Source organism: Thamnophis sirtalis, unplaced genomic scaffold (genome assembly GCF_051295495.1).
Source record: "Thamnophis sirtalis isolate CommonGarterSnake01/CBP01778 unplaced genomic scaffold, rThaSir2_p1.2 scaffold_5, whole genome shotgun sequence".
In the NCBI taxonomy this organism is placed as follows: Eukaryota; Metazoa; Chordata; class Lepidosauria; order Squamata; family Natricidae; genus Thamnophis; species Thamnophis sirtalis.
The window spans coordinates 81,389,249-81,399,924 of NW_028261385.1; positions in this window are offsets into that span (position 1 = coordinate 81,389,249).

A 10,676-nucleotide genomic window follows, 5' to 3' on the forward strand; every position below is an offset into this window, starting at 1 on the left:
ACACATCACATCCTCTCTGTCCCACATTTATCAGAAAGTGTGCTGCTTTCTCCTGATGAGTCCACTTGTCTGCATCAGGTCCTGCAAACACAAGCCCTATCAGCTCCCTCCACTTTGACCAGTTTTCGGATATGTTCCCTGACTCCAAATCCAGGGAAGGAATGTTCTTTGTGTTGCTGTTTGCTACCACGACTCTTCTCATCCCACTCCTGGTACCACGTGATGACTTAACACAATATAAAGGCAGAGAGCAAGGAGCTTGAACCAGAGGCTTGTCTTTATTCAGCAGCAGCTATCTTACAACAACCTCCTGCCCCCAGATCACATGATTAGAAATGTTAACTGTTTCCTAACCTGCATAAAGAACTGCGCATAACAATTGAACTTGAGATATAACATAAAACATGCACATCATTACAGTCAGTAATGTTAATTGCTGATTTACAGCTCATTAGAAATCCAAGTTGCTGCAGAAAAGATGAGCAAGCTCTTAACATGCACTGTGGAAATACAGCAACTGCAGCTCTGAAAAATGGAAGTTGAAGCTCCTGGTAATCATTTTCCAAAGAATGATTCTTTTCAAGCTCAAAATAAAATTCTTTAATCTCTCGTGCAGGTTCTTAATATCAACTGTACAGACTGATAAGAGATGCACACGCATATCAGAGGTGGGATTCACAAAAGGAGGATGTATGTAATTAATATGAAAGATGTTTATTGGAATGTAACTATTAATATCATCAATATTAAATGGAGTTTGCTCAGACACTGAAATACACCATGTAAGCTAAGTGGAGAGAGTGGAAGAGAGAAAGGGAGAGGAAAGGAGGGAAAGAGGGGTTAGGAGAGAGGGAAGCAGAAGGGAGGAAAAGAGGAGGAGAGAGAGGAGTGGAAAGAGGAGAGGAGAAGGAGAGAGGAATGGGAAGTAGAGAAGAGAGGGATGGTAGAGGGAAGAAAGGAGGTAGGGTGGAGGAGAGAGGGGGAAGAGGTTGAATAATCATTTATATATCATATAATATGGTGTATGGAAAGCAGAAGAGCAAATGATAATTGTTATGGGTTGATGTTAAGAGGAATTGATATAATATTGGATAATATAAAATAGTCTTGGTTAAAATGCAATAGTATATTTGTGATTACTTGTATGAAAAAACTTTTCACAGAAAAAAAGAGGTGGGATTTACTTACCTTCCCTACCAGTTCGCAAATGTGAGCGTGCTCACTTGTGCCACACATGCACATTGTCTTATGTGTATGCGCAGTGCTTGTGCATTACATTGGGCAAGTGGGCAGAGCCTCCTGCAGTCACCGCTTCTGGTTCGCCCAAACCATCTGAACCAGCTGAATACCAACTCTGACTCATATACTGTACACCCGGGCTGTCCAGGTCTTGTCTCAGTATCTTGGGACCTCAATCAAGTACAACTCTAGCAAGGTTGATTGACTGTGGCCTCTTCCCCCCCCCCCAGCTTGGGGGATTTGACACATTTGGTCCTGAATGATGGGACTATTTGTGGCTAGTGCCAAAGTTGGGAGTCTTTCTGAATTTTAGTTCCTGCTTGAGGAACAGGTGGCAGCTGTGGCCAAGAAACCCTTTGTCTACCAGTTACTCCATTCTTGCACAGGAAGCCTTTCGTATAGACACTTACGCCTAGGTCATCCTGCCCAGTGTTGGGACGCTGCTGGTTTAACAACCGGTTTGATGAAGCACATGTGCTTTGCGCATGCAGCCAAAGCACTTGTGCATAGTGCTGAAAATGGAGCATTAAGAAGCTTAGCTGCTTACCTTCCAAGTCAGCAATGATAAGTAGAACAGGCGGCGGGGGGGGGATCAGCTATTCCATGTGATTGAGATGAGCTCGAAAGCAGGAAATAAAGGACAGGATAGGGCAGGGATGGGTAGGCAGAGCCAATTGATCGTCTGCGCTATCGGTTCACTTAAACCGGTCCAAACCACCTGAATACCACCTCTGATCCTGCCTATGTACTACTGCAGTGGTTCTCAACCTTTTTTCCACCACAGACCACCTTTAAATGCCTTTTATGGCCATGGATCACCAAGATTTAACTCAAGATTTAAATCATAATATTTCTTCAGGCCTTTGTGAGCCCCTTGTGATGACATCACACACACCCTCCCCGGGGTCCCTGGACCACAGGTTGAGAATCAATGGACCATTTTATTGCAATGCATTCTACATGGGGGTGTTCTTGAAGGCCACTCAAGTTGGAGTTGATTCATAATAAGGCAGGATGAGCAGTTATGAGTGCTCCTGTTTTGCCTAAGTAATATCTCTGCTCCATGAGTTGCATTTATTACTACTTAGGCTTTCAGGTGCAATCCAAGATGGTGGTTATCACCTATAAAGCTCTACATGCTAAAAGCCTAGTTAGCTGAAGGACCTTTTGCCTCTTGTGGTTTCTACCCATCCTGTACAATCGAGAGAATTAGCATAATCAATGAGACCAGTGGTAGTATTTAAAAATTCTACTACCGGTTCTGTGGGCATGGCTTGGTGGGTGTGGCGTGGCTTGGTGGGCATGGCAGGGGAAGGATACTATAAAATCTCCATTCTCTCCCCACTCCAGGGGAAGGATACTGCAAAATCCCCATTCCCTCCCCACTCCAGGGGAAGGATACCGTAAAATCTCCATTCCCTCCCCACTCCAGGGGAAGGATACTGCAAAATCCCCATATTCTCCAGATCAGCTGGGACGAGAGGCAGAGAATAGATGGGGGCAGGGCCAGTCAGAGGTGGTATTTATTGGTTCTCCAAACTACTGAAAATTTCTGCTACCGGTTCTCCAGAACTGTCAGAACCTGCTGAATACCACCTCTGACTGTTGCCCTGGGATACTAGTTCTGTCTGATTGTATAGGATACACAGAAACCATGAGAGACAGAAAGTCATCAATCTCATCTAGCAAGACCCAGAAAGTGCAGCTTCTCTATCAAAAACTCACCCTCTGGAACGGCATCTGTCCAGAGATTGGGATCTATCCTTCTCTTAGTGTTATCCCTGGATGATTCTTGTTCTTTCCTGATGCGGGCAAGTTTCTTGCTAATATGTAAGCATGTAAGCATTTACTGTATGTATACTTATAAACACCTACCGTGTACATTAGTATCAGTCTGTTTTCCAAGAACTGCTCCTTTCATTGCCTATAAATCTATAAACAAGCATCAGCAGTCTCAATGAAACTCCAGAGAGTGAACAAATATATCCCGCTCCAAATATATTTAAAACAACAACACTTTACTTGCTACAGGAAAACCCCTCCTCAAGGAAAACTGAGTATGCTTAGAAAATGTGGAATGACTGATGCTGGAAGTGGGGGAAAAGGGAATGGAGTGCCCCAAACAAGACTCCCTTTCAACATTATTTATAGCCATCCTTTTTGTTGATCCTTTGAATCCAACTAATTCTAGTTTTTTGCTCTAAAGAAGCAGCTTTAACTCTGTCTGATAGAACTCCCTGCATCTACTATTTCTTTTATGAAAAGATGAAAAAAAATGTGAAAAATATTTGGAGAAACAATTGTAGAATGACGAAGGCTCCATCTACTCATCAAGCAAATTTGCTCCGCATTGCAATCTATGACAAAATTTATGATGCCTCCAAACAGAGATGGAATACAGAGAACAAATTGTACCTGCCAAATCTCATCTTCCGTTAATACTACAGAGTATCAAATAAACAACAAAGAGTCTCATGGCTCCTTAAAGTCTAAGAAATTTATTAAGACTTAGTTTTCATGGATTGCAGCCCATTTCACAACTGTTCTTTAAGTTAAGTTATATAATATTTGGGGGGGGGTGTCAAATCTCAGTGCAGTATGCCTGCGTTTATTACAAAATCTGCAATAAACTCTATAGATCCATGATAGCGAACCTATGGCATATGTTCCAAGGTGGCATGCAGAGCTCTCTGCTCTGCATGCCACCATCGCCACCTGCTGTTGGCGGGTGATGCATCATCGCCACCTGCTGTTTGCAGGCGATGGAGTGCCAGAACATGGCCCAAAAAATGGTCAGAAAGAAGGCCATTTTCTGGGCCATTTTGAGGGTTGTTTTGGGGGCATTTTGGGGCCATTTTTCAGGCCATATTCAGACCAAAAGTAGTTTGAAAACGGCCCCCCAAATGGCCAAAAAACTGGTATGCGCATGCCAGCCAACTGGTATTTGGGTTTCCAGTGCTCTATCGTATGTAAATACCAGCTGGCCGGCGTACATGCACATGCCAGAAACCCAAAGACCAGCTGGCTGGCACATACATTGTGGTCCAGCCAGCTAGTCTTCGGGTTCCCAGCTCTCTGGCGCATGCACATGCATGTCCATGCACACGTATTCCGGTTTGGACACTCGATGCCGAAAAGATTCATCATCACTGCTATAGATGGTGGTAACAAGGTAAGGTAGCTAAGTTACAACAAAAGACATATTTTGTATCCGCTAAGCATGACAAATTAAGGTTCTCAAAAACCTTTGGAATTGAGATACGTATTGTGAGCAGGCTTTCTTCTAATAGATTTTAGAGACAAACTAATAAATTGCCAATAGATTTATAATCAGAGTGCCAATTAATTCATAATGCGAGTGCTGAAATTAATAAGAAATTATAAGGAAGTATATTTAAGATATGTCATAACTTCATAACAGGTCCTGGGATCCCTTTTGCTGATATAGTATCAAAGAAAAAAGAAATGTAATTTGAAACAAAATGCTTAGAGGAGAAGTTCACAGTTCTTTTCAAATAAATAAGTTTATAAATGGCTAATGAATATTTAAATATTAGAGGGTATTTTTTCTTAAACGATTTAGAATGTAAATTTTGCTCTAGTAATTGGTCCAGGTAAAGTGTTATGCTTAGTTGTCTGTTTACTCCAAAGTAATAATAATTTATTAAATTGATATGGCTCCTGATCCCAGATATTCAGAGCAGAAGTACGTCCCACTATGTTCGGTGTGGTTTATTTCCAAGAGTACATATAAGTACATTTATGAACTGCAACAATTTACCCTAGTGTACTGACTTCCAGTCAGTTGGGATTACAATTTCCAGAATTTTTTACCATATATTTAGAGGTCTTCTGGCTGGAGAAAACTATAGAATTATATATTCTAGGGGAAATCTAGACAAAGATATGAAAAGTAAATTGCTTAAAAAACCCTAAATGATATTATCTAGTCACGTTAATGTGCTAATAAACTAAAGACAAATTATTATATTGCTTTCATTTATAATAAATAATATGTAAATTCAGTGCCACCTTCAGGAAAATAAACTTATTTATATACAGAGATACATAGGGGATAGTCTTCTGTCCTTGCAAGTTACTGTATTTAAATGTGGCTGCAGGTTGCACTTTCATTCACGAAGTTAATACTTCTAGAACGTTAAAAAGACAGATAATTTTGCATGCATTATGATCTATTGGTTGTAGGAGCAGGGGTGAAATTCAGCAGGTTCTGACATGTTTGAAAAAACCAGTAGCGGAAACTTTGAGTAGTTCGGAGAACTGGCAAATACCACCTCTGACTGGCCCCAGAGTGGGGTGGGAATGGAGATTTTGCAATATCCTTCTCCCAGGAGTGGGTAGGGAATGAGGATTTTGCAGTACCCTTCCCCTACCACACCCACCAAGCCACACCCACAGAACCAATAGTAAAAAAAATTGAATTTCACACTGGGTAGGAGTAGGTAGTAGGAACCTGTTTCATTGAAACCTGTGTTTGTAAAATGTGCAAACATCTACAAGCGTCTGAAAAAGAAAATTCTATCTTGTAGATCCCTGCAAGCATGGCAAATATGGCTCTCATTAAAAATATTCTGTTTGGTACGTAAGTCCCACACAAATTCACAAATCCCTTATCACTAACTCCTTTGTGTTATATATTGTTATTGTATCAAAACAAGGCAATATATATGCTATTTTTAAAAAATGGCTATATGCCAAATCCTATATATGCAGCATACTAGTGGCAAAACCAAGTCCTTTGAAAATGTTCATGAAAGCTTTGACCCATTTTTCAGACTGGAAGCATAGAGGCTGCTAACATGTAGACGCATCTTTTAGGAACTACAAATGCATTTTTAAAAAAGTTTGCCATGACAATCTCCCATAATTTGTTATTTCTTTGTTCAAGAAATTCAAAGCAATATACATTTCTGTTTAGTTATTTATTTAGATTTCCCATTTTTAAACTGTCTCTCTCCCTCAGAGATATTCCTTCTTCTCACTTAATTCTCATACTAATACTTTGAGGCAGTAACTGATGAAAGTTACACAGGGAGTATCCATAGTTTACTTCGGATTTAAACCTGACACCCCCAGAAATCGAACTCTGCTGCATATTTTGCACTGCAATGCCTGGAATCTCTCACTAATAGCATTGCTGCTGAAACTTTCAGTAATGTCTAAAGGGTGTTCCTCATTTCTCTGTTAAGCTTCTGAAAATCGATGAATGAGGAAGCTGAATTATTCAAATTTGATCCAATAGAAAATGTCCTCAGATTAAAAGTTGTTCAACATTGAGTAGCATATCTTAGTTTTTTAGGTGGGGAGGGGAGTTGCTCTTAATTGAAGCAAAATGTATTTTATTCAGAGCTTATTGAAGGAGGCAATCTTCATTGGCACGGCCAAAAAAATAATAGAAATAATGGCTGACACCAGGGTCCTGTCCACTCAGCCACAATATCTCACTGGATGATTTGGGGTACATATTTGTCTCCCAGTCCAGCCAATTTTATAGGATGGTGATTGCAGAGAAGAAATAAGAGAGTAATAATCAGTTAAATGCATTTCTAATTGATTATGTGCCATCAGGACTTTGCCAACTCTTAGTGCCAGCACAGATAGCTTTTACCAGAGGTTTGAATATCACTCAGGTTTTTCTGTCCTACTAAAATCTATGCCTGCAGGTCTGTCAGCATTTACAGAAATCAGTTTCATTCTGAAGTTTGAATACAGCCAATATGCCAGGACTTGCAGAGGGAACCATCTAGTGGAGTTTGGGGGCAATGCCTATTTCTCTAATAATATGGGAGAACAGGATCTCCCGAAGTCTGAGATGCTATAGAGCAGCGATGGCTAACCTTTTTGTAAAGATGTGCCAAAATTGTGTGCCCACACCCACAATTCAATGCTCCCTGCCCACCTGTGCATGCGCACATGACACACACAGACCCCATGCAGAGGGGGAGTTTTCACCTTCCCCAGACTTTGGGAGGGTGAAAATTGCCTCCCCCTGCTCCCTGGAGGCCCTATGGAAGCTGGAAACAGATCGTTTCTGAACTTCCGGTTGGCTCGTTGGGTCTGTTTTTTGCCCTCCGCAGTCTCCAAAGGGTTTCCTGAAGCCTGGGGAGGGTAAAAATGGCCTCCCCCGGCCCTCCAGAAGGCTGAAAATCAGCTAGCCGGCACCAAAGCTGACAGCTCGTGTGCCTGCAAATATGGCTCCACGTGCCATCTGTGCCCTAGGTTCACCATCAGGGCTATAGAGGCAGTCGACTTACAACCATTTGTTTAGTGATTGTTTAAAGTTACAACAGCACTGAAAGAAAGTGACTTATAACCATTTTTCACACTTATAACCATTGTGGCATCCCCACAATCATGTGATGCTTGGCATGTATTTATGACAGTTGCAGTCATGTGATCACCTTTTGCAACCTTCGGACAAGCGAAGTTCATGGGGAAGTCAGATTCACTTAACAACCATGTTATTAACTTAATAACTGCAATGACGCACTTAAGAACTGTGGCAAGAAAAGTTATAAAGTGGGGCAAAACTTAACAACTGTCTTGCTTAGCAACAAAACATTTGGGCTCAGTGTGTTCATATGTCCCTTGACTACTGTACATTTTGGGGGTGGGTGGGAAATAGGCAACATTTTGTTTTAAAATTACTTAAAAATAGGTGTGGGAGATCTATTTCTATCAATTGGTCAGTAGTAGGGGGAGCCCATTCCTTGAACACATTATCCCACTACAGACTAGGGCCGTGATGGTGAACCTATGACATGCATGCCACAGTTGGCACGCATATCCATTTGTTTGGGCACGCGAGGCGTTACCCTGTAAGCTGGCCAGCGCGCATGCGTGCTCTGGCCAGCTGACTTTGGCCTTCTTTTGAGGCCATTTTTTACCCTCCAGAGGCTTCCTTGAAGTCTCCAGAGTGTGAAAAACAGGCCCTATGGGCAAAGCGGAAATTCGGGAACGGACTTCCGGTTTGCTCATAGGGCCGTTTTAGCCCTCCAGAGCCTTCAGGGACCTTCAGGAGGCTTCCCTGAAGGCTCCAGAGGGCTAAAAACAGCTCTACAAGCAAACCAGAAGTCCATCCCCAAACTTCCGGTTTGTCTGTAAGGCCAGTTTTCCCGGAGCCTTCAGGGAAGGATGGGAGGGAGGATGTTTTCGCCCTCCCCAGGCTCCTATAAAACCTCTGGAGCCTGGGGAGGGCAAAAAAAGCATGGCAAAAATGGGGGGGGAGCGCTGATCATGCATGCATGTGTGCTGGGGTTGTGCGCATAGCATTAGGGGTGTGGTACACCTGTGCACGACCCCCCTGAGCTCCTCCCACTTTTGGCATTCGAGCGAAAATAGGTTTGCCATCACTGGATTAGGGCCTCTAAATGAATGTTAGAGTTTTTATTGTACCATGTTCTTCCAATGTTCAGACAGTTGAATAGAAATGGCATTTGTAGATAGAAGCAGCATTTCCAGAGTTTGACATTCCTTTGAAAACATCAGATATAATAGAATAAAATACTCTACAAGTAGTCCTCAACTTACAATGGTTTGTTTAGTGATCATTCAAAGTTACAACAGCACTGAAAAAGGTGCCATATGACCGTTTCTCATACAACCATTGCAACATCCCTATAGTCATGTGATCAAAATTCAGATGCTTGGCAACTGGTTCATATTAATGACCATTGCTGTGTACTGGGGTCATGTGACTTTTGTGGCCTTCTGACAAGCAAAGTCAACGAGAAAACCAGATTCACTTAACAATCATGTTACTAATTTAACAACTGCAGTGATTCACTTAACAAATGTGGCAAGAATGGTCCTAAAATGGGGCTAAATTCACTTAACAAATGTCTTGCTTAGCCACAGAAATTGTAGTTGTAAGTCAAAGACTACCTGTATTCCATCCCTTTTTTGGTGGGAGACTGGCAGGAAAAGGACATAATGCCTCAAACTGATATTCTGCCTTTTACAGTCACTGTGGATATGTTGAAAGCATGGGCAGCAAAGACACTAATTTTAAGGAAGACAGACACATATTTTTCTTTTAGTTGTTAAGCATTCTCATATTATAACGTTTCCCACTAGGGAGATACGGTTGAAGTGGAGAAGATAGTGATGATACCATGTAAGATCAGAGATAACTGGATAAGTCCTTTATGTCATAAGGAGTTGAAACAAAAAAAAATGATTCACTTTAAAAGACAGCTATTAAAGATAGAGAAGAGGACTTGGAATCAGAAAACCAGCTCTCTTTGGATGATCTTTGGCCAAGTCACTTCTTCATACTTTTCCTTTCTTTGAAAGGTTGTCAGAAGACTGTGGCTGGGAGAAGACTGAAAAAAATATTCATGTGAGAAAAGGGACAAGGTATTACAGTGAGTGACAGTTTGTTTATCCCTTAACAGAGAAGTTCTAAAAGATAGTGGTACCCGAAAAATACATGAAGGAAATTCTCCAGTTGGCCCTTGACAATCCCTTGAATGGACATCTAGACAGGGATTAGATTCTTTATCTAGCCTAGGAAAGATTCTATTGACGGGGCTTAGCTAGAAATAATGCTATTGATGACTAGATTGACAACTGATGTAACAAAAAGGATTATAAAATAAGCCACCCCAATAATTCCTCTGGTCCTTTCACCATTTACAAAGATGGCATGGATTTGGCCATGTCACTTCTGAAAGTGAACAAAGCACATTGATGTATTCCATTTGTATATAACAACAAAATTCAGTATCCTAAGGCAGACAAGCTTGCCAAATTAAATAACTGGTAAACTATCCAAAGTCTTCAGGATGGAAATCCCTGAGTTATATTGATAGATCAGGAGATAAGCTTTGTTCATCAATATTAAAACATTTCTAAACTATATGGGATTAAGAATGTAGGCACTAATCCACAGGTGTCAAATTTGCCAAGTCATGTTGCCATCATATGTTTTGTGACATTTTTCTCATTTGCGGAGCTGGGGTGGGCGTGGCCTGCATGTGACGGATCCAGCCCATGGGCCGCCAATTTGACACTCCTGTACTAGTCCACATCATCCTCAGTTTCCTGCTGCTTACCCTCTGCTTGAATACCTACAGTGAAGATCTTATTATCTATGGAGATTCTCAGTTATCCAGGTCATGGTTGTCTCAAAGGTAATTTTTCAAGACGCAACGGACATTCTTTATTTTTCCTTGAAGAAAAGAAAGAAACTTCATTCAAGAAACTTCTTCATTTCTTTTTCAGTTCAGTCTTATCATGTCTCTGGATAATCAGTTCCATTGCCAAGCTGTTCTTGCCATACGTTTTTGTAATATTTAATGAAAAATTGCCTTCCTGCAGTCTATATCCTTTATTTCATGTATTGTATTTTGGGAGTGATGGGCAACATATATCGTTCAGTTGTTTTGATCGATACAGTTTCTACGTAAAAAATA